Source organism: Lepidochelys olivacea (assembly GCF_965140295.1).
Source record: "Lepidochelys olivacea isolate rLepOli2 genome assembly, chromosome: 3".
NCBI lineage: Eukaryota > Metazoa > Chordata > Testudines > Cheloniidae > Lepidochelys > Lepidochelys olivacea.
In genome coordinates, this window is record NC_140413.1 from 19,078,439 (window position 1) to 19,104,236 (window position 25,798).

Below are 25,798 nucleotides of genomic sequence, written 5' to 3' on the forward strand. Positions count from 1 at the left end.
TTTTGGCCCAATCCTCCAATTTGTCTAGGTCCCTCTGTATCCTATCCCTACCCTCCAGCGTATCTACCTCTCCTCCCAGTTTAGTGTCATCTGCAAACTTGCTGAGGGTGCAATCCACTCCATCCTCCAGATCATTAATGAAGATACTGAACAAAAGTGGCCCCAGGACCGACCCTTGGGGCACTCCACTTGATACTGGCTGCCATCTAGACATGGAGCCATTGATCACTACCCGTTCAGCCCGACAATCTAGACAACTTTCTATCCACCTTATAGTCCATTCATCCAGCCCATACTTCTTTAACTTGCTGGCAAGAATACTGTGGGAGACCGTGTCAAAAGCTTTGCTAAAGTCAAGGAACAACATGTCCACTGCTTTCCCCTCATCCACAGAGCCAGTTATCTCATCATAGAAGGCAATTAGATTAGTCAAACATGACTTGCCCTTGGTGAATCCATGCTGACTGTTCCTGATCACTTTCCTCTCCTCTAAGTGCTTCAGAATTGATTCCTTGAGGACCTGCTCCATGATTTTTCCAGGGACTGAAGTGAGGCTGACTGGTCTGTAATTCCCAGGATCCTCCTTCTTCCCTTTTTTAAAGATGGGCACTACTTTAGCCTTCCCACGATCACCATCTCTCATTTCATCTGAGACCACAATCTATAGGCTTTGAAACATTAAGTTTAGGAAATAGATGTATAGGCTTCATATACATTTTAAAATATGTATCTTTGAAGCCAGAATCCTGAACATAAGTTGTTCACTTTCAAATCTACTGTGCCCTGATGAATATCTGTTACTCTGTACAGAGGTGGATCCTGAGAAGAACTGAGTACCTACAGCATCAATTGAAAGAGCTCAGATCTGCACTATTGAAGTCAACGGGTGCTTTCCTGTAATAAGTATTATTATTAAGCACCCCAGTCCTAGGTACTAACCCACATTGCTACATCAACAGCAGCAGGATCAGGCCTGCCAGTGTTAAAAGCAGCAGTAGCTGCTCAGCATCTCTCAGAGGGCCCATCCTGCAAAACTTAAGCATGTGCAAAATTTGGTCAACGGGACTGATGACATTCATATAGTCATGCGTGCACCCAGGATCAGAGTCAGAATCAGTACCTACATTAATACCACAACAGAATAAATGGTGCACAGTTTAATATTTATACTATGATAATATCCATTGTCCTAGGTGTTTCTCAAACACATGGGAAGATGTTGTCCCTTCTCAGCTGAATTTAGTCTAAGGCCTAAATCCAACAAAGTACTTAAGCACACACGTAACTTTAAGCCCATGGAGAAGTCCAGCTGAACACAAAGGGACTGTTCATGCGTTTAAAGTGAAGAAGGCGCGTAAGTGCTTTCATGAATAAGAGTCTAAGAAGAAAAGTGAGATACAAAGTGTCAAGGGAGAAGGATACAATTTTTAATATACAATTATAATTCCCGCAACCCATTAAACTTATAAAGCAAATGCCAACATTCTCTCCCCCTCCATCCATCCCACAAGCCATTACTGAGAGATTGAGTTCCTCTATGCACTGTGGCAGAACTGAATCTGGCAAAGGGATCAGGAATTCCTTCATCTCAGGAAACGGGTCCATTGATGAGAGGCAGCACAGAAGAAGATATGGCAACATTTGCATGCAAAAAGTAAGCAAACAAACATGTGAGGCATGCACCACCGAGGGAGTAAAAGTACAGGTGTGACATAAGAGCAAAGTAGAAGGGAAGGACAGAAATGTGAAGTGCCTTGAGGGTAAGATCAGCTTAAAAGAAAAAACTACCCAGCAGAACTCCATATAATTAGCATGCACAAAATATCCTCGGTGGTGAATAATTTCATTTGTAATAAATAAAATCTGCAATCCAGGCAACATCATGGCCTGATGACTCATGATCCATTCATAATTATCACTCATCTCAGCCCTAAATGAGCTCATTATTATTAAACCTGACAAAAATATTTTAAACTGCTCTTGTAAAAGGAAATTAATTTAAAAAGATATCACATTTCCATGCTTTGTTTCTAGTCCTAAACCTTGACTTTGTAAAATGGCAGCTGCATAGCAACCCTCATATGTCTTTCCTCTGACTTTTAACAAGCGATTTAGATACAAGCATCTAATCTGTATGGTAACATAAAACATTAGAAACTATACTTCTGCGGTTTAAAAGCAACCTATTAACAGTGTAGAGATAACATATGAATCCAAGTATATATTTTATACTATAAACATAAGTATTTTGACTTTTTTAGTGTCTTTCTCCCAAGGAACTAAAAGTATGTAACTGTTTCTGGAGGTCTCACAGCACGTCTGTGAATTAGAGGGATCGACTCTCCATTTTAAAAAACAAGGAAGCTGAGGCACAGTAGTTACAAAAGAAGCGTGTTCCTCAGATTCCTTAGGAATAGAACCCAGATATAACTCGCAAGCCTGGAGTAGTTAGCCATAGTACTAGCCACAGCATATCGACAGAAGCTACATATAAATAAATCAACAGGACCATATTGATTAAGCAATGTTCTCCCTTTCACTTACAAAATTTAGACAGGCAACACCTGATCAGCATTCATAGAATATTTGTTAGTATTTCCTGTGTCTCACCTGGAGAAAATCCACCTTCCTTCCTGAAATCATGCTATTCGCTAATTATGCAATACTGTGAGTGTATATGGAGCATGCTTCCCAGAATGATCCTCTGTTTAGCAGATTTGCAGACGTGATTAGATTGCCTCATCTTAACATGTATAACAATGGTTATTCGGGAAAAAAAAATCCCATCTCTTTTTAAGATATAGAACTCTGAACTTTTCTGGATAAGTGAATTTCCCACTGTGTGAAGGAGAGTTACTGCTTCGTTTCTGTTCCATATGCCAATACATATCACATTAGACTCCTACTTAAGGTATTATGGATACTGGAGTCAGTGCAGCTAGCATTTTCAACTTTGTTTCACTTGCTTTTCTCCCCAACTGAATGGGTCAATGAAAACTGAAATCTTTGCTTCAAACTACCTAAGACACAGAACAGAAATTTTAAAGCAGCAAGGCTACATCAGAGATAAAAGCAGTGTTCTTATACTTCTGGCTTTGGTACAGAGGGTGGCGACGTTCCTATGGCCTCTTCTGTTTTTCCTCACTATATTGTCAGTTGTTCTTTACCTTATAGATTACACACAGTACCACATTAGATGTGACCCACTGTTCCACTGGAACATACAGCTGAAAGCCACGCTGTTCAGTGGTAGAGTAGACAAGCATCTAATAGCATGTGGTCAATTGAAGGCTCACTTTATCGTTTCCATGCCTCGCCCACACTTTCCTCAGGTAGCAAGTATTCTGTAAAGCAATTATTCTGCTGTGCTGGAGGAGCCACAGCTATTAAAACAACTACATTACAGTCACAGCTCTCTCTCTCATTTCCTCTATTTCAAATAACTTTTGTTTTTTAATACTACATATAGTAAAACCTGATGTTAGTTTGAATCAGGGACCAAAGGTTCCTATGTAACTGCCCACTTAGAATACTGAAGTTGTATTTCCATAGTCGGGATTTATAACACCTTGAACAAGTTGTGTGAACTGCCCCCCCACCCCCACATAAAAGATTAAAATGTATTTTAAGGGAAGCAACAGACTGAGAACATCTGAAAATGGGTCAAAGACCAAAGTGTCCTTCATGCTCTCAGCCCACTATAGCAATGGACAAAGTTCATCTTGGAAAAAGGAGACAGACTCAGACACTTTAGAAAAAAATTATGATTCTGGATGAAAGTCGGCATAAGGGGAGGCGGTAATCCAGAAACTAACGATGTCAGATTTCAGACTTTATACGAATATACACATGACAATTTTATAAATATTCTAATTTGATCTAACAAAACCACAAGCATTCTCCTATCGTCAAGTAACAGGCACAGTACATTGTTTCAAAAATATCAGCAGGAGGATATCTTAATATCTTTTCTTCAGTAGCCAGCCAAGGACCATCCTCAGAACATCAGAGGAAGGTTTTTTACTTTCATATCAAGTGCGTTATGCTGCCACACGCCCAGCGAATTTAACTTGTGATATTACCACAACAGAAAATAAATTATTCATACATTCCTCTCATTTAGCCCATTTTCCCTCCTCTTAACTGTATCTTACTCTATTTAACACTCTCTCCCTCAGACTCCCTGACTCCTGTTTGCCCCTTGATCCTCTGTTTTCATCTCCTTCCCTGCACATATCAAGCCAAGGTACCTCCACATGAAGCTCCAGCCACCCTGGCCAGAATACTAGTTGTTGTTGGAGTACTGCAAGAGTGAATCTTCTCTCTTTCCTCCCTCCCACCCACCAATGAGCTAGTCAGCAAAGCAGGTAGGAGATCTCTTCCTCTCCCTGCTGACCTTTTCATCATCTGACCCACGCCTGGCCTGGCCAGGCGTGGCACTGTATTCATACTGGTCTCTCCCCTGGATGGTGGCCTAGGATAGGCTCTACCAACACATACAGAAACAGAGCTACTCTTTAAATACATAGTTGAACATTTACTACAACTAGAATACAATTCCAGGAGAAAACCTTGCTCACAATTCTGGCTTATTTTTCAAAAACATTTATTTTCTATTTATATAGATGGGCTACGATCATATTTCATTTCTAATCCCCATTGCCAGTAAAACGATTCCATTTTATATATTTCCCTGTTCTATCCTGAGCACTGTTATAACGTGCACATACAGTCTCCCAACCGATACGTGCATATGAGATCATGCCCTTAATTTGTAAAACACACATTAAGAAGCTGCAAGCCAATTGTTTCAGGATGGTGCAAGTCTTGGAAATGTATGTGTTTTGTGTAGCAGGGTAGTCACCCTGCTCCGGCCCTGATGGGGTTAAAAGCAGCACTGGGAAAAGCTGAGTGAGTAGCTGACCACAGGTGTGGCCAGTTCAATCAGAGCCCAGCTGGCCTTTATAAGAGGGCTGGGGGCCAGGAGCTGAGGGAGTCTCACTCTAGTCCTGGAGTGGGAAAGGCTAGCTGCCTAAGAGACAGGTGGACCAGTGCTGTGAAAGGGTAAAGGGAGCGCCAGCCTGGTAAACCCCCAGGCTGCAGGCCTTGGTAAAGGCCCAGAAAGGTACTGGAGCTGCAGAGGGGCAGCCTGGGAATAAGCAGAGGCAGCTGGGCCTAACCCCTTGCCAGTGATGAGTGGCCGTTACAGACTGCAGCCTGCCCCAGGGAAAGGGGGCTAGATGATGACTGGCAGTAGCCACTGAGGCAAGGTGGGTTTAGAGAGTTGGGGGTTCCCCAGGGAGGGGAGACCCAGAGTGTGGAGGTACTGCTGGGGCAGAGCCCCAGGGTAAAGGGCACCAGGGTCCGGGAAGGACATGGGGGCTAGCGGCAGGTGAAACACTGGCCTGTAGAGGATGCTCTGGTCTGGAAGAACTAATTCCCAAGACAACCAGCAGGAGGTGCTGGACTGGTGAGTCATTGCTTTGCTACAGTTTGCATATGTGTGTGCACGTATTATAGGCAGGTTTGGTATTAACAATGCCCAATACTTCCCATTATAAGACCCTGTTTTCAGTTACTTAAAATATTGCTAAACTTTAAAAGATTGGGCTGAAATTTTCCATACTAGGTGTCTGTCTGCCTGAGAAATTTTGGCCAAAAGAGTTCCTCCATTCTCAAGACTGAGACCAGGGAAAAATAGATTATTTTGTCTGTTAAATCCTAGTGACCTTCTGAGAAGCCTTGTGCCCCATGATTTGGAGCAGGGGCTTGAAATTTGGTAGAGGGGGTGAGCATGCTCCAGCCCGTGGTGCAGAGGGATGAGGAGACTTTCCCTGTAATTGCAGTTCCTGGCTGTTCCAGCAGCAGTGCCAGGTTGGGATCAGGGCACCAGAACTAAGAGCAGGAAGCCCGTCTCTCTTGTTCCCTCAGTAATCCCCTGTTGACATCCAGGCAGCATGGAAGAGGAAGCTTCCTAATTCAAATAAAAAGGGGACAGGAGCCAGACCTGAGTAGGGGCATGGGACAAGGACCTAGGGTGGGGAGGGGACCGGTAGGTGGCAGGGAGAGACTGGGAAAAGAGACTGAGAAGGAGCCAGGGTGAGGACACAAACTGATGAGGAACCATAGGAGGGAGACAGAGCCACTGGGGAACATGGTCTATGAGCATAAGAGTGACTGGAAACTTGGGCTGAGGGGGAAGAGATCAGATGAGGAATGGGGTGTGACTGGGAACTAGGAGGGTCTAGACAAGAAAAGTGGGGACAAGGATCAGAGGTTGAGGGAACTGGAAATAGCTGGACAAGAAGACTGAGTCTGGGAGGGGAGAGAGTCTGATAAGAAACCTGAAGAGTGGAGACAGATGCTGTCTAGGTCAGGTTTTTTCTTTCTGAGCTCCCCCTACCCCTGACATGCTATAAAAACTCCACAGCCCACCTTTGCCACAACAATGGTTTTTCTAAATCTAAAACCCAGGGCTGGCATTAGGGGGTAGCAAGCAGGGCAATTGCCTGGGGCCCCACACCAAATGGGGCCCAGTGAAACTAAGTTGCTCAGGCTTTAGCTTCAGCCCCTGGGTGGCGGGGCCTGGGGAGGCGGGGTTTCAGCTTTCTGCCCTGGACTCCAGTGAGTCTAATGCTGGCTCTGCTAGGTGGACCCCCTGAAATCTGCTTGCAGCCCTCCAGGGAGCCTCACACCCCTGGTTGAGAGCTGCTGGTCTAGGTGAAGAGAATAGCACTGGAACAAGGAGACGGGGTGGAAAAGAGACATGACTAGACAGGGCCTGATTGAGGGCAAAGGGGTCACGCTGGGGGGGGGGGAGGCAAAAGAGTGTGTTGAATAGAGCACCCCCACCTTGGATTGGAACCCACGATTCCAGAGTCCCATCATTCCTCTGCTGTCGGCAGGTATTTGTGAAACCCTTTGGCAAATCTCATCTCCTGCTAGTGCTTGTCCACATAGAAGATTACAACCGATTACTGCTATTATTTACTCCTTTAACTCAAGTAGCAGAGGTTTGCGCAGTGGATCTAAAGCTTCCAACTGTGCTGATCCATGTGGGATGACACATGATGGGATTTATATTTTTTTTAGTCTGTTTTGTTTAAAAATTTAGGCAATCTTAATTCTGGTATTTCTTCACTTTTGAGGTGCTTACCTTTGCAACCTTAATAATGTTTAACATAGTGTGTGCATGCACATCTATAAATTAAGACCTAGAATTTGTCCACTCAGTCTCTAGCGCTTTTTTATTGTAAAGGTTACATAATGTAGGGCCTGATTCTGAAGTCTTAGTGACGACATTGTACTCACTATTCTGAAAAAAGAAAAGGAGTACTTGTGGCACCTTAGAGACTAACCAATTTATTTGAGCATGAGCTTTCGTGAGCTACAGCTCACTTCATCAGATGCATGCCGTGGAAAATGCAAGTTTCCACGGCATGCATCTGATGAAGTGGTACTCCTTTTCTTTTTGAGAATACAGACTAACACGGCTGTTACTCTGAAACCTGTCACTATTCTGAGTCATCCTACTGAATTCAAATATGACTCCAAATATGACTCCTCATTGTAATGTTTGCAGAATCAATGTTTACCCTACTTTCCCACTTCTTATATTGTAACGCAGCAATGCAGTTGCATCTGCCGAGGTACAGATTTACTGCAGTCATTGAAAGATAAAAACAGGGCCCGAATTGTGTGTGTTAGGTGACAAGAAGTCATGAAGGAGAAAGCTGAAAACATTTTTATATGTGGACTTGCTGTCAAACTTTTCTATGTTATAAAAAATAAATAACTGTACTCTTACCTTGCGGTTTCCAGAATCTGTGTCAAATTCAATCTCCGGCAATACAGTAAGTAAACTGCAGGACAGCAAACCCTTGCATTTAGCAGGAGGTTTCTGGGAAACCAGGCTACCTAGAAAGAGTTGAAGAAAAAATGTCTATTTCTAACTGAAGATGAAGTAATCTATATTTAATAAGAAGAGCCTTCCAATGAGCACAGCACAAGTGAAAAATAGCTCCACAATTGGAGAAGTTAAATGTCACCATGATCGGCATGAAGAACTTTAATCTCCCAGAGGTGACAAATCTCCATGAAGTGTAGAGAGCCAGGTTCCTGGTAGATTATTAGGGTTTAGCAGAGAATGGCCAATACCCACAGTAACATGGTGTTAACCCTCTTATCAAGATGGGGGGGGGGGGAAACCAGGGGGTGGTGGCAGCAATCTTCTCTTTAATAAACTGCTACAAAAAGAGAGCACACAAGCAAATGCACAAGACAAAGTGGACCAAGACTATTTAAAAGCTATATGACATTATAGAAGCAAGTTTTTGTTAGCCCAAAGCATGTCTATGCAGTAAAAATAATCCCAGAAGATTAATTTCAAAATATATATGAAAAATATAGTTTTAATGCCCAGTGTAAAATCACTATTCATTATAACAAAGCAGTTTTATGCCTATGTTCCCCCTTTCAGATGTAATATATGTGAAAGTAATCTTCATGACAGGAAATGACATGTATCCCTGCAAGAATGAACTGCTGCCATTATCTGGGTGTAGCGGGGTGGACACCCACTCAGGCCCAGAGGGGTTTAAAACAGCCCTGAGAGAGGGCTGTTTGGGGAAGCAGCCTCAGGTGGGGGCCATGCAGCAATCAGGGCCCAGCTGGCTGTATAAAGGCTGTGAGCCAGAAGCCTGGAGAGAGACTCTCTCAAGGCCTAAGAAAGAGAACAGAACAGCCCTCTACCTGGGCAGATGCAACTGCATTGCTGCATTACAATATAAGAAGTGGGGAAGTAGGGTAAACATTGATTCTGCAAACACTACCATGAGGAGTCCTATTCGAATTCACTAGGATGACTCTGAATAACTACTACAATGTTGATACTAAGACTTCAGACTTAGGCCTTGAGAAAGAAGAGCCTGGCTGCAGGGGCTTAACCAAGTATCTGGAGGGGAGCAGGGCTGGGGATAGGCCAAGGGAGCCAGGGAGCTCTGGCCTAGGAAAGCCCCAGGCCTGCAGCCTGGGGTGGCCTGTTAAGTGCAGGGGCAGCCATGGGTAGGCAGAAGCAGCAGGTCCAAACCCAACCTTGCCTGTGATAAGTGGCTCATACTGCAATCTGCCCCAGGGTGTGGGAGCTAGCAGGAGGCTATGACTGAGGCAAGGTAGGGATAGTGGGGGGGTTCCCCTGGGAGGGGGAGACACAGAACTGTGGGGTACTGCCAGGGGGTAGCACCCAGTGAAAGGGGCACCAGGGTCCTAGGAAGGACATGGGAGCCAGCAGCAAGGTGAGACACTGGCCTGAAGAGGGTGCTCCAGAGGCTGGAACACTAATTCCCTGAGATGACCAGCAGGAGGCACTGCTGGTGAGTCTGTGCCCAGTTACACTGGCAGTCAATACAATTATTTTAACTGAATATAACACTACCTGTTGCTTTCACATTTTTACTTTGAGTTTTGGCCTGTATGGGGAAAATTTTTACAGTGACAAGAGATCCTTGGACCGGAAAATGAGTTACTATTAATTCCCAATTTACAGCTAGCTTCCCTTGAACAATGCAGTCAGTGGTTCTTTCCTCCAGATACCTCAAATTAAGGGTTCTCCCCCCCCACTTTGTACTGACAGACACACATGACTTACATTTTATATACATTCTGAATCAGTACAAAACTATTCAGGGGCTCTACCTATAAGCTGTATCCATCTCGTGAGACGTGAGCACCCATTCCCCCCCCCCCCCCCGAGGATTGCCATCAGTTTTTACTATGGCAGCACCTAGAAGCCTCAAACACACATTAAGAGACAGTCTCTGCCCTGAAGCATTTACAATCCAAATACATATGCCACAGGGTGGGAAGGGAAACAAACACAAACAGGTGAAGTGACTTGCCCAGGATCACGTGGCAGGTAAGTGAAGAGCACCTAGGCCTCCCCATTCCTATGCCTTATCCACAGGGCCATGATAGATCTCCTTTAATGGAGCTTAATGAGAATGATGCACATTCTGAGTAGAATCTCTATGAGAAGTATGTCACAACATATGGTTTTAAGCAAGAGATGAGTTCTAAGGACTCATAGACCCCACCTCATGGTATGATGGGCCATTAGAGAGAACAGCAATAACAAAAGCAAAATTTTGGGAGGTGGTTGTATTAGTTTAGCATGCAAAGACTCCATACAGAATCAGAACCCCGTTGTTCTATGTACTATTCAAATACCTAAATAGCTGAGGCCCCAATTTGCAACTGGCTCCATGCAGGCAGACTAGGTTCACACCCATACAGAGCCAAATTTACTTCAGTGGTGCTTTAAGCACTGCCAGATGCAGCATTGTTCCTTAATATAGACTGAAGGTGGGTGGGGGGGAATGGCAGGCTCAGCTTGACAGAGGCAGTCTGAAGGGGGAGGGATGAGAAGCTGTAATCCTCCACTATGAAAATGGTTTATAAAGAAGGGCTTATGCCCAAATCCTTGCCTGATCACCACTTCCACCACCCGCTGTCCCAAAGAGCAGGCAAAATTGTTATATGGGCAACACAAAAACAGGCTTAGAGGGTGTGTTTAAACTTGCTGCTATTTCCATACCTAGCAGCAAAAGATCTTGAAAAGGACTTGTAAAAAATTTTTTTTAATCTTATCAAATTTAGCTGTGGTTCAACAGCAGATTGCATTAAGAAAAAAAGTAACCATTGCAGATTCAGCATAAAATTCTAAGCCACTAAAACAAAATGCATGTCCTGTATGAGCCAAATTAAAGAAGAGAGGGTATTTTAAACTCCCTGCCCCATAGTTATCACTTCCTTTTTAATTTTTTTTTTCAGACATCAACTACCTTATGAATAAGACACCAGCTAGACAGGCCACTGTTTGGCACTGCAGAAAATGAGCATCTTTGTATGTCAGAGACCGGAGTGCAGCTTAGCATTCAAATACCCAGTTACTTTAGGTGTTGTGGGCTGATATCATCTCCACCTTTTGGAGCACACAGACCTCAGCACATAAGTCAACAGTGAGACAGAAAGTGATTTTAAAGATGCCCAATGCTGGATAATGTGCACTGAAGACAAAAATGAAACCCCACCCCTCCTAATGCATTCCATAGCTTTAAAAAAATTTCATGGCCCAGAATTATGACTGACTGTATAATTTGTATTCCTGCATGGATAATCATTTTCTTAAAAAGGGAGCATACCTCAGTAATATTCACAGGGAGTTCACAAGAGCTTGGCAAACATTTCTGACAACAAAAATAAACTCAAACAGAAGGATTGCTCATAAAATGCTACATCAACAACTCCTTTGACAGGCATCTGGATTATGCTACCTTTTAAATGGGAAAAACAAAGATGTCACTTCTAAGTTTAAATGGAAACAGTGAAATAAGCTATTAAAAATATCAGATCATAAACAAAGCTATTTTACACAGACTTAAATAGTGAGTAACTATTACAACAAAGCTCGCCAGGATCCTTTGCAAGCAAAGCACTTACTGGGAAGGGGGGGTGGGGCATTTTGTTAGAAGTTGTGCACACAATCCCTATTAGACAAGGACCACAGATTATTTCTGGGTGCCCAGCTCTATAGGAAAGGAAGACTGGCCATTTCACAATGCAATAGTGGTCAATCTAATCTGGTATCTTGCCTGAAGGGGTCTACACTTGATGTTTTAAATGAGAGTTAAAATTCTAATATGCCTATTTGTGCAATGCTGCATATGGAGATGAAACCTGAAGTTAGACCCCATAGGAGGCTGCCCTCAGAGCAGGAGATGATTACCTCCTCTTACCTTGGACCACTCTAAACCATTGTTAATGGTCATTACATTATCCACACAATGTTTATCTCTAGCAGCAAATGCATGCAAATGATTGTCATGATGCAAAGGAGAAGTTCTTGTCTGTTCTAAAGTATCTAAAATGTTCCCAAACATTTTTAAGTGAAAATTCATGTTGCGATACGTGGAGCTCAAAGACAGGATATCCAGATGCAAAAAAAATAGATACTAGAAAGTCTATTTCTCTGAACCTTCGGTATTTTGAGCAAAATCATTCACCTCCACAATAAAGTTTCTTTGAAGTTGGACACATGCAGCTTGCTACACTAGCTGGATGTCCTTAAAAATTCACAGCCAACTTTTCATGCTTCGTTATGATCTATTGGCTTTCTTGAGGATTTGGTGAGCATCTTGGAAACACACAGTATGTTGAGAGCTCTTAACTGAAGCAGTGGCTGCTGTATCTTAACCCAAATTTGACCTCCTCACTAGAATGGTTGTTAGACATTGGAATTACAGGTGTCACCAACAAAACCACAGACTTTTAAAGTTTTAACTGTTTTCCCCATCTGTTGCTCAACTTTCAGCCTCTGCCTCCTGAGATGTTAAAAGTTCTACTGGTATTCCAGAGTTTGCCAGGATAGAAAATACCTAAAAAGTCCACTGTAAATAAAACAATGTTTGTTTTTGCCCTTAAACTTTTTTCAGGCCTTCTCTGTAAGCAAGCAAAACTGGCCCAAGCCCATTCGTTCCCCCAAGCTCTGAGTCAGATAATCAAGGGTCATGTGAGGAGGTAGCTAGGCCATGCATTCTGTAAGATAGGCTGGGTGGTCACACAGATACAGAGACCTGAAGGGAGCAAGAAGGCTTTGCAGCAGTAGAGCCAGGATGGGAGACTAATAAACCCTGTCTTAAGGAGAAAGACCGTAGAAAAACCCGGCACCACAGGATTTTGATCACAGAGCTGAAAGGAACCATGTTGGGTTCTGCAAAGAGCCAAAGGGCAGCAGAAACTAAGAAGAAACCTGCTTGGCCCGCTGATGCAAAACAGGAAGGAAGTGTGTGTTAAACAGGACTCGGGAAGAACGGCTTGTGCCTAGAAAGGCCAAACTGCTTATTTTATGTTACGGCTTAATATGCCAGACCCCAAGAGAGGGAATGCTATTTTGAAATGCCTGAGTAAGTGCAAATTAGTCTGAAGGGAACCATGAGGTGAGGTGACTGCGTTGCCACACTGCGGGGTGGCCTGCGCTGGACAGCACCCTGAAACAGGTGGTTAAAAGGATTCCTGCAGAAAGGATTTCAAAACCTACAGGAGTAACTTCTATAAGATGCCTGTTACTTTCAGCCTATTACTTTCTCACTGAAGTAACAGGTATTCCTTCTTGTTCCTTAATTAGCTGAATTTCTCCTGTGTGTCCAGAAGGGTTGGCAAAAGTAATTTCAACTTATTTACAGCAGAGGGGTGTGAAGATGCATTGTGTGTACTCTCACTCAACCACTTGGGGTGTCACGGTTGGGGGTGGGGGAAGACCCCTACTCTTATTTTGACAGGGGCTTAAGCCCTAAGCTGAAAGTCTCATATAGTATCCCTTTTGGCTAGTGTCAGAGGCAAGGACTAGCTGTGGACAGCATCCTCATGCATTCATAGGAGCCCCTAACCTGCTCCTTCCCCATCCTGTTTTAAGAGAGTACCAGCACCCTGACCTTTCCTTGGGGGGATGACACCACAGAGATATAACAGACTACTGGCTCTTCCTGCCTTAAAACTCTTTGGGGGTGAAGAGGGAGAAGGAAGCTGATTGTGTGTGGGAGGGGGTCGGGTAGCTTAGAGTCAAGCAAGCAGATGGGAGTTCAAATAAAATAATTTGTTCACAGCAAGAATTTTGTTCTCTTGATGCAAACTGTTAGTTTGCATGAGTACTGTAGATGTCATTCAACTTAGTTAAGGATGATATGCCATGAAAATTGAGCTGCTCAATTTAAAATAATAAAAATGAAAAGTGACTTAGGCTATATAAACCCAGGGTCTGCAACCTTCCCATGTGGTGCTGAGGAAGCACTACACTTCACCACTATTATGTGGTCTTCACAGTCAACTTATACTTTGTGGGCTTGTTCTGGTTTCACTAGACAAACTGAAATCTAAATTAAAATAAACACCACATTTAAAAATAAAAGCATGTGACAAAAAAAAAGGAAGATTGGCCAAAAATCCAGACACAGGCAGCTGAGGGTGTTTAATACAAAGGAAAGGAGAACACGTTTTAAAAGATGAAGTATTGAAGAGCAGCTGCATCCTAGAGCAGGGTAACTGGAATCTTTGTGAACAAAGAGAGCTGTTTCAGCAGCCAAAGTCTTCTAGCTACCTCCAGCACTTAAGATGGGTGGGATTTGAGACTTGTGGAGGGATGAACCATGTGAAGCTGTGGAATGCATGCACACAACCACCATCTCACACACACAATCACAATTAAAATACATCTTTTAGAGGAGTTGCAGCGGTGGTGCCATAGATTTTTTTCCCCGTTTTCCTGTACCACACTGGCCCAGCATCATAAAAACTCTCCCACCAACAGTCACTGTAATTCATCATAGTCCAGATATACATGCGTGGAATTGGGGGTAGAGAACAGGAGGCATCACTCTTCCAGAGCCTTCCCAGTCTCTCCTCAATGGACCCAGCAACAACCTAAGGATTGAATCCAGAAATGCCAACCACGTGGCTGCTGGTGTAACTAAAAGGGTAATAATGCATGGTGGGTTAAATCACATCCTTAAGCCATCGAGACAGCCTGCCAAACCTCAAACAACCACCTTGACCCCTGCTACTTTTAATGTGTTTTGCCAAAGTATAAAGCAAGCTCGTGTCCTGTTATGTCATTTTTACCTCCATTCTCATTCCTTTGATCTTATCTAGGGAGACATTAATAGTTAAGCAGTAGAACTAAAACACTTCCCTTGATGCACACACACTTACATCTCTCACCAAGATTAGCTGGATTTATACAGATACATGAAGGGAGCGAGTCGTCCTCTTAGGTCTACACTAATGTTGATTTGTTAGTTGATTTTTTTCAAAAGTGAGTTTGGCCAATACAAGTTGGAAGGCCAATGTTACATGAACTGTAGACCTAGGCATGGTTCTGTATCCTGTCTGTAAAGATTTATTAGAAACTTGTTATTCACTATGTAAACTAATGTGTGTATGTGTTGAGACTAAGATGGACATGCTCCAGCTTATCTAATGGAATGTCTGTCACACTGCTCCTTCTGCTCAGCTAACTTTAATCCCTGTCCATCATGCCATACACTCATCCCACTACAGGTGCAAGAGCCTTCTCCTCTACATCTCCCACTACTTGGGAACACGCTTCCTTTGTCACACACTCCATCTCATTTAAAGTCTCAGCTCAGAAATTCTCCTCACTCAATTTCTCTGTCCCTCTTTTGTCATTTAAAATCAGAAGCTCTCAAAACAGCGATCCATGGAGCATTTAATGGTGCAGGCTGGTCACATGAACACAGTCACTCACCTGCACCTTTGGTTCCCAGTCAGGGGACTTTTGCATGAAAGTGACGATACAAAACAAACAAACCTTTTCTCACCGTATTGCACAGCGGGACAGTTTCGTTTCACAGAGGCTTGCCGTATGAACCACTGAAGTGACACAGGCAAATAAAGATGATAAGGTCCATGATCCAAGGAGCTTACACCCAAAAGTCAGACACAGCACAGCAAAAGATGGCAAAGGATGTGGGGGGGTAAGAGTTACAAAGAAAATATGACATATGCTCATGGTTACACATGAATCATGTCACTTCTTCCCCTATTTGTATTAAGTCATGTCTGTGTCAGTGGTTATTTGCTATATTTTGACCAAGGTGTTATTGCAATTCATATGGAATTATTCCCCTCCCCCCAGCAAAAGCAACTATTTGTTATTTGTACTGCAGTAGTGCCTACAATTTCCCAACTAATGTTGTGGCCAGTGCTATGTACGGTACATACATATAGGAAGAGACAGTATCCTTCTCAAAGAGAATACAGTCTTTAAAGAAAAGGAGGGGGCGGGGCATGAAAGGAAGTATTATTAGAGATGGGGAACTGAGGTAGAAAGAGATTGAAGTGACTTGCCCATGTGCACACAAGGGGCCAGGTATCCAGGTATCTTGGGTCTGCAATTCAGAGCCTTAATCACAAGAACCTCAGGATCTTTCCTCCGAATCTACATTGTAGAGCTACAGAATATTCATGATTATAGGGGTGACTTCACGCCAAACTGGTAGTGTGGCTATGAGTTATAAATGAGGATTCCTGATCAAGTGCACATTCAGCCCAAATCATCTGCTAAAAAGTTATCCTCTTATGGGTTACATAAATACATAATGCATCTACATTAACCTGTGTGCCGCTGAAGCAGCCTTTCCAGCAATTTGGCCTACTTTATCTGCAAAAGAGAGTCTTATACCCCATTTGAACGAGGGAGCACACATTTTAAATCATGATGAGAGACTCCAATTTTCACATCTTCGTGGATGCAGTGTCAAATTTATTTTTAATGGGATCATCTATTATCTGTTAATACTGAGCAAACTAGGTGAGAAAATAATGGTTAGTAGTACATTATGTGGTCGATCTGGAACTCCCTGCCTGATGAAAATGAGCACAAAGTTGATGGAGTTGTTGAAAATAAAGATTTTGTTTAACGCAGCCTGCCTGAAGTTAATAATTACCTCACATATGTGATCAGAAATTTAGAAAACTAGTTCTCTTCCTCCCTCACCCCATTTTAAAGACAGAAAATCTAATCCAGGCACGTTTGTTAGAGTAGCTCTACTGGTAGCAAAGACGAGATCAACACCCAAAAGAAGACAGATAAACACCTGAAGAGGAAGGCAGAGAAGGGTGATGCTCAATGTAATGACACATGTAAGAGGCACAGTCAGAGCACTGGACTGAGAGCCAAGAATTCCTGAGTTCTGATCGGTTTCAGAGTAACAGCCGTGTTAGTCTGTCTTTGCCAAAAGAAAAGGAGTACTTGTGGCACCTTAGAGACTAACCAATTTATTTGAGCATGAGCTTTCGTGAGCTACAGCTCACTTCATCGGATGCATCGAGTTCTGATCCTGGCTTGTGGCTTCTAGACAAGCATGCAGGTGCCCTCTCAGTGGGCAGCTCAGCAGGCTACAGACAAATGAATGACAGAGATGCCTCCAGGGGGAAGCTGGGAAGAAAGCGGTGTTTATGTAAATTCACAAGTTAAATCCAGCTGAATAAGGATCATTGTTCCAAGCCAAGTGTAGGCTGAGGTTAGTTTCCAAAGTCAGAGAGTCCATAACTAGGCCTTTGGTTTCTTTAGAAAAGCCTTGGTCAGCTGCTACTATTTGCCCACTGGTCAGTCCATACACTGGCTCAGATGAAAAAAAATCCTATAAATTGGTTGTCTAGAGGCCTTCCCTTATATCACTGAAATTGGTATACTCTGTCTCACTCTGCAAGTAGCCAGACACTCTAACATGAGCCTTCCCTACCACTGGGAAACTCTTGGATAAGCACCTGCCTGCAAACAAGCCAACAGGCACAAATAGGGAGTAGAAATGCATCCAGGGCATGAGTTCCTCCAGCACTCTGATGTCTAACCCAAATTACAGACCAAAACTCAGTCCTCTACTTGTAGCTGTAGTTCTCAGTCCCTGTGAGGATAGTTCCTTCTGAGCCTGGAAGGGTTGTATTCCACTTGGCAAGGCAGCCAGCTCTCCAAAGCCTGTTTTTTCCACTCTTATCCCCTCCACTTGGAAGGTTGTTTATTTTAAGCTGGATATTTCTCACAGGTGTTGCCCAGAGGAAGTAACTGCAGTCCTCTGTTTGCAGGCCAAATTATTAACACCTTCCTCACCAGGCTCACTGTGGGGTTTGTATACTCCATCACAGCACTCCATCACTGTCTTCTTCAGTTTCTTCATTAACAATGCACAGAAAACAAAAGAACTAGAGAAAGCTACGTACTTCCATAACTAAGTAGGGTGTTGGCTTTTTTTTTTTTTTTTTGCTAATGGTGTCCCAATCAAGTGTTTGATGGCACTTTGATTTGTAATAGAATATTGTCCCTTTTAATAGTTAAGCATGCAGAGTTTGGAATGGGTATTAGAAGAGAGTGGAAAATAATATAATGTTACTGAGAGTTTAAAATTTTAACTTTACTTTCTCTCCCCACCCCTTAAATGCTTTATTCATATGCGCACACAGTAAAATGCAAATAAACACCATCAAACTAAGGGTGTCTAAACAGGGAGAAGAGAGAAGAATATAAAAACACTTTAGGAAAAGATCAAGGCATTTAGACCAAGGAGGGAAGCACTGGAAAAGATGACAAGGAGAGCACATTCCATACCACAGGGGAAACCATAACGGAGGCCCCATGGCTGCCAAAGGAAGGAGAGATTCACAAGGTGAGGGGTTTCAGAGTAGCAGCCATGTTAGGTAGCACCAGAGCAAAAGTGGCCAGTGTTATGTTCTTTGCTGGATATTGGCCAATATAATAACAAATCATTCAGCAGAAGCAGAGTGTGTATTTTGCCTCATACATACGAAGACTGATAGATTTACAGACGCATCCAGCTTTATTTTGCAGGTTATCATGAATGTTGAATGTGCTGGAAACAAACTCTTCATAAAGTTGTACATTGTTCAGTAACTTCACTATAAGAGGACTTTGAACGCTGCTATTGTTCAAGATATTCCTTTCCTAGTGCAACCCATTGTTTAAGAAATCATGTATCGGTAATGGAAACTTTACACATAAGAGTGAAGTTCTAATACTAGCAAAGTGTCACTTCAACAGAACCTTTTTTCCTCCAGTAGGTAATATGCAAATGATCTGTGCTGACCTCTCCTTAATTTAGAATACCTCTGTCATAAACCAATTATCAACATTTGACACAAGCAGCACTTGCAAGTTCGAAAAGCAATTAAAATTTAGGAGCTGTCTCTCACAATAAAAAAAAACCACTCACAGAAGTAGCATTGCAGGAAAGTTGCTCCGCGCAACCCATCATTCTAATTCCGCCTCTATCAATCAAGCCAGGCCTCACTGAATAGCAGAGCTCAGGCAGACAAACAGTAATGTTTATGAGGTGCAGCTGGTGGTACTTACTGTTAACAGCAAAAGCAGCATCAGTTAAATTAACATTCTTCATTCTTTCATTGCTCATTATGGTTTGACAGACATACCCGCAGTCCACATAAATGACGGAGAGTGAGAATGCTGTCTAACATCCTGCCATGAAACAAGACCACCTAATGGGAGCAACCACTGTAATTAAAACTCTGGAAACTGAGAATCAAACTAGTTAAAGGAGACAGTGCTGGGGATTATGGCCTACTTTGAGTTTTATTAAAGGAAGCACAAGAGTTTATACCTCTTCTCAAGCCAAAATAAAAACAAATAATCTACTATTTCTGATATTTATCCAATAAAAGGACTCGAGTATCACCTTGATCCAAGAATCATTTGTGTTGTTGCAGGTTTGGAAGTGCAGTGGGGATGACAAAAAGAGATTACTTAAATATTATCTAATCAGTTTCCCCAGGAGAACTCTTTCCCTAAATCCTATATGCTCAACTTCACAAGATTTTCTTTGATGGCGAATTCTACTTAGACAGGTTCTACTTAAAAAATTACAGCAACATTTAATCTCTTGGCTCAGGAAAAGTTAATTTAGTCAACTCAAGACTGTATTTTCTCAGTCTCATAATTTGAGGTTTCAGAGGTAAATGTAGTATGAAAAAGGTGCTTAAAAAATCTGATTCAGAATTGTCACAGTAACTGCATCTGTTCCAGGACTGGGAGTCAAGTGCATTAAGGAGGAATTTACCTCGGCAGCAAAAAACCCTCAAAAATGCTGTAAAAAATTCATATGTACCTGTATCTGCATGAAACCTAAAGAGGACAAATAAAATTCTATGGGAATGTTTTTGTACACCTAGTTATTCTGAAGGTATTTATTCTGCCTGATCATGCACTTTACAGCTTCTGTAGAATTGGACGAAATAATTTTCCTTAAGCCATTTTATGGTCTGATGATTATTGTGGACTGGGATTTTCAGTTAGTGAAGATGGTTAATTAGCATGACACATTTCTTTTACAATAAATGTAAAACTCACACTTACATAGAATGCTTTGTTGTTCTTCCTCTATGGACTTCTGAGCCCCAAGACTCCTTCCTTCCTCCATCCTGAAGACTCCATGTCTTCTGGACAAGGAGGTCCCAGCAAAACTCCCTTTGGAGCCAGTTAGTGCTAATCCTGATTTGTCCAGAAGTATCATTGCAAAGCTTTGAAAGGACTCTTCTTCCCCCAGAAGTAAAATGTAGTAACTCCACACCACTCCCAGATGAGGATCTGAAGGAATCTTGCACTCTGATCTCCAGAGGGATAGCATGTTATGAATCTACTAGCCCCCAGCTGGCTTGCACAGTGCAAGATACGCAAGTTGGAAAATATGCAAGTTGACTAGTAGTGGTTTAGAGGGATAAGGAAATCTAGATTTGTCACCATCTCCTCAACACTTTTTTACAGTTGCAAACTGAGGCCCCAGTTCAGCAAAGCACGGAAACATTAATTTAAGTTCCACTGAATCCAATTAGACTTAAACATGTTTTAAGTGCTTTGCTGAACTGGGATCAGACTTGTCTGTTATATGATGAAAGGGCTAAGCACAGAGAACACTGTAATACAGAGACATAGTGGAAGAAAGCATTTGGAAAACAATATTCAGGTTTGCAGCACTTAGTTTGCTATGGTGTAAATCCATTATTTAATATATGCAGTTTTATTCAAAAAAGGTAGCACTCATCACATGAGGGCAAACTTTCTACCTCTTCACTTTAAACTCCATGGAAAATCTCAAATGAGGATGTGTATACTCACTAGAACATTGCAGACCCAATTTCTCTGCAGGTGATGTACTGAAAGTTAATTTATATTTTATCATTTATTCAAGATGACACATCAAATCAATTCTGTTAGCGTTAATATAGTAAAGGCTTTCAGATTAAAATAAGCCACTAATATTGTCTACATTCAGTATTAGAAAAAAACCCACCTTTCTTTACTTCTTATTTACTCATCTTGTTGTGTGTAGTCTCATACGGTACTTCTACACTGCAGAATAAACAGAAAAACACCTGGGGAAGCAAGCATCAGAGCCTGGGTTCTCACTATGGGGTTCAAAACCAGTATAGAGCTAGAGCTCAGGCTGAGAACCACCCTCCCCCCCGGGTTTCACAACTTGAGGTCCAGCCTGAATGGGAACACATACAGTGCTATATTTGGCCCTGTAGCAGGAGCCCCGCCAGTCCAAGTCAGTTGTGCTGTGTTTTTTTTCACCCCAGTGTAGACATACCCATGGAGCCTAATCTAAAGCTCACGATGGGTCTTAGATCAGGCCTATGGGATTGCTTTATTTAATAATAATACTCAGCTCTTACACTGTATTTTTCATTAGTAGATCACAAAAGCACTTCACAATCTTTAATGTACTTATGCTATTATCACCATTTTACAGACTGGGACCTGAGGAAGAAAGAGCCTATGTGATTTGCCCCAGGTCAAATAGGAAGTCTGTAACGGAGCAGGGAATTGAATTTAAGATAGATACTTTTTCCCCTGAAGAAAGTAGGAGACCAGTGGGGAAGCAGCTTTTTAGTTTCTTCTGTAGACTAACTGCACCATTGATTTAAACCATTTCAACTCTAGCCAAATAGTTAACTGAACATGGCCTGGTGAACTTTATAAAAATATATTCCTAAATAAAATTTTCTTAATAACAGAGTTTACATGTGCCAAAGTATCTGCCACCTCACCCAGGACTGAAATTTCTATCTTCTGTTCATTTCTTATAATAATAAATAACTACGCTTGTTTGTTTAACTTAGATTGGGTCTTCTACAGCTCTGTATTTAAGACTATTTAAGACTTAAAGCGCTCTCAAAAATACAAGTCTAACATAACCAGCATCTCGCAGAGCAGAAATGCCAGTTTAACCTACTTCAAAAAGGGACCAAAAAACCCCAATCCCACACACTGTAACAAGCAGAAACAGGAAAAGCACCGAGACTTTCCCTGCTGCTATGCCCCGACCACAGGCTTTCCCCTCTGCTGAAGCCTTTCCCTGTGGTGGTGCAGATGGGGTGGCACAGCTTGGCAAGTAGACAGTCATGTTGGGAATGTACTCAAATACATACTCACACCATTCAGGCATGTCTTTACTGTACGCATCTAAGAATGCCTCCCAGTCTATACTGCTAGTTATACCTTTGCTAGGGGAGCTACATAAGTACGTATGCTTCACGCCACCAAAAGAGGAGTGCAGTGTAGATGCACCCTCCGATGCATATGTGTACATGGTTTGGGTTTTGTCTTGGGGTTTTTTTTTGGTCTAGCTGCATAACATATTAAACTATAAGGAGACACTAGGAATAGCATTTGTGTGCCAGTCAGAACACAATTGCACAGTAATAAGAAATAATTTTATGTACACACAAGCGTACAGGCATTCCATGGAAGAGAGAAACCTGGAACATAATACTGCCAAGAGACCTAGAGGAGTTAGTGGATAGTCAATTAGAGATCAGCATGCAATACTATATGGCTGCAAGCCAACGTGATTTAAGATTTTAGATGCAGACACATTTCATTACTGCGCTATGAAGGGACAGTCCATTACTGTATACACTGGCAGCACTTGTTTTTCACTCCAAAAAAGTTAGAAAAGTAGAGAAAAACAACATACATGATTAAGGGGATGAAATGATTATCACTATAACTTTTTTTAAAAAGTAGATGTGTAGCTTGGCTAAGGGGCAGAGAGTGTTAACTGACTGTGTAATACTAAGAAAGCAGAGAAATTATTTAACACTTAAAAGCAGTAAAGTCCAAAGAATATCCTCCCTATGGACTGCACCTTGATAGAGTGGGAATGCTTGTGTGCAGCAGTGATCCTGAAAGCTATGTTGGTGGGGGTTTTCAATCCTGATAGGGCCACCCAAGCCAGACAGGTCAAAGGGTAGGGACCAGATGCAAAACAGTCAACTGGTCCTCCAGGTTTGGAATTGAGCCATAAGCCAACAACCTATCCTTGTAAAAAAAAAAAAAAAAGTTAAGTTATAATACAGGAAGGTAGCCATTCTGGCAAACAGCATGGCAAAGTAATGGACTCTGTCTTAGTAAAAGTGATGAGTCTTGGTGAAAGCCATCAGGAAGCCCAAAACTGAGAAGTTCTCTACTAAAGGCAAAATAAACTATGAAAGTAGGTTTCTGGAAAATTAGAACAATGGCTGCAACAACAAAAGCCACACAGGTTATAAAATAAATGGACAAATATAATTTTACAAAGTAAGAAAGATATATCTTTTATTGGACGAGCTTGTGTTGGTGGAAGGGACAAGCTTTCAAGCTTCCCAGAGCTCTTCCTCAGGTCTGGAGAAGGTAACTAGAGTGTCCAAGCTAAATACACGGTGGGACAGATTATTAAGCATAAGGGGCTCACACACAATACGTGAAACCACTTAAAATAAAGAAGAAAATTAACACCTCTGCCATTGTAGGACAAAGAAGGTTTAGTAGGCAGCAGGGTGTGCTACAAGTTGTTGTAATGAGCCATAAAACTAGTGCCTCTGTTAAGACCATGGTTTCTAGTATCCAGCAGAGTTATGAATTTAAGTTCCAAGCTTGTCTTTTGAAGATGTTGCACTGATTTCCTTTGAGGATGAGGACTGAAAAGTCTGATATGGAGTGATCATTGTGTGAAAAGTGTTCGCCTATGAGTGATAGAGTGTTTTTCTCTTTTGTCGTTTTTCTGTGCGAGTTCATTCAAAAGAGTAGCGCTTGTCTGGTTTCACCCACACAGTTGTTTTTGGGGCATCTGATGAACTGGACGAGGTACATCACATGTTGTGATAGGCATGTATAAGATCTAGAGATCTTGAAAGGTGTATTGTGGAGTGAGTTAATCATTATAGCGGTGGAAATATGTCTGGAGAGTTTTCATCTGTTGTTTCCGCAGGCTCTGATGCTGCTTTGAGTCACCGTGTCCTGGTATGGGAGGAAGTAGCTTCTAATGATGAGCTTGGAAATGTTGGTGGGTCGTTTGAAGGCCAGAAGAGGGAGTTTGGGAAAGATTTCTTTCGGGATGTGGTTCCTGTCAAGTAGCGGTTGTAATTGTCTGATGATACCCCGTGGTTCTAGTGTGGGACACTTTGGTTACCTTCTCCAGACCGGACTGATTAAGAGCTCTGTGAATCTTGAAAGCTTTTCCCTTCCATGAGTGGAAGTTGGTCCAATAAAAGATATTAGCTCATCTACCTTGTCTCTCTCATATACTGGGACTAACATGGCCACAACAGCACTGCAATGAACATAATCTTTCAAATGCTTAGAATAAGGAAATATTGATGACCAAGAGCCAATAAAGCGCAATTTGAAAATGAAAAAAAAGTCATAATATATTCAGATTGTCCATCAGATAAGGCACTGGATTAGGATTTAGCAGACCTTGTGTGGGACCTTGGGCCTGTCATTCATCCTTCTGCCTCTGTTTCTTCTCCCACCCTTTGACTGTCATGTTTATTTATATTGTACCCTCTTTTGGACTCTCAGATTATGTTTATACAGTGTTTAGCACAATAAGACACTGACCTTGGTTGGGGTCTCTAGGTACTGCTGTTATACAATACCTCTCTGCTGACTAGTGGCAGATTCCAGGGCTTTACATGTCTTGGGAACAACTTTTTGTTGGGCAGCCTTTTTAGACTGGATTCCAACTAACAGGGAGGAATTGGTTGTGAATCTGAATGTGGAAGGCAATTTGGGTGAAAGTGATCATGAAATGATAGATTTCATGATTCTAAGGAAAAGAAGGAGCGAGAGCAGCAGAATAAGGACAATGGATTTCAGAAAAGCAGACTTTAACAAACTTAGAGAACTTCTATGTAAGGTCCCATGGAAGAAAATCCAAGGGATAAAGAAGTTCAGGAGAACTGGCAGTTTCTCAAGGAGACCATCTTCACATAGTCCGTCGGTTCGACAATGACACTTTCACTCCAGAATCCACAAAAAGAGAGAGCACGGAAGTGCCTCTGAAGTCCAAAACATGACGTGCATGCTCATGAGCAGATCAGGCAGACAAATTCATTGGTGAGCATCTGGGTAGCTACAGCAGTGGTATGACCATTTTCCCTTTCAGCTAATTATCAATTATTTCCAACCTCTTCAAAGACTTGGAAAGCTCTGAGTGTTGTGTGTCACCATGCTGATCTATTTGACACAGCCTTCTTGAGATCATCTGGTTTTACTGCACCAAAGAATATGCTGTTCTTGATGCTGTCCTTGTAGCGCTTTCTGGGCCAGCTTTGATTCCAACATCCTTGTGCCAATTCTCCATAGAAAATCTTTCTGGGGAGTCCATGTTCAGGCATCCTAATGATGTCCAACCCAGCACAGTTGGGTTTTTATCAGCATGACCTCAATGCTTTTGGAGAACTTCCAGGTTGCTAATTTTGTCTTGCCAGCGGATCCCCATAATGGCACGCAGAGCCCGCATATTTAAGGCCTCTACCTGTTGGATATGCCATTTGTATGGTGTCCAGGTCCCACAGCCACAGAGGAGAAATGTGAGCACAAAAGCTTTGTAAAGTTTTTATTTTTTTGAGGGGGTTACATTGTGGGATTTCAGGACTTTGTTGCATAGCTTTCCTAGGGACTGGAAGCTTTCTGTATCCTGTTCGTGATCTCTTTGTCAAGAGATCAATCATTGGAGATGTTGCTGCTGAGATAGGTAAAACTGTCAACTTGCTTTAGCTGGATTCCACTAATGGATATGCTGGGAGATATGGCATGGAGTAGTGAAGGAGACAATATGAAAAGCACAACTGTAAACAATTCCGATGCACAAGAAACAACAGGAAGAATAGTAAGACGCCAATATGGCTCTATGAGGAGTTCTTTAATGACCTA

General features: G+C 42.3%; 1 protein-coding gene across 5 annotated transcripts in view; it reads right to left on the reverse strand.

Moving 5' to 3' along the window:
- The window catches only part of KLHL29 (kelch like family member 29), a 605,712-nt gene that overhangs the window by 517,191 nt on the left and 62,723 nt on the right, over nt 1–25,798 (reverse strand). For 4 of the 5 annotated variants that reach the window (XM_084623313.1, XM_084623312.1, XM_084623314.1 and 1 more), the window contains exon 2: nt 7,808–7,917. The exons of the other annotated variant lie outside the window; for it this stretch is intronic. The gene's annotated coding sequence lies outside the window, so the exon portion shown is untranslated. The remainder of the gene's footprint in view (nt 1–7,807; nt 7,918–25,798) is intronic. 5 annotated transcript variants of the gene reach the window in all.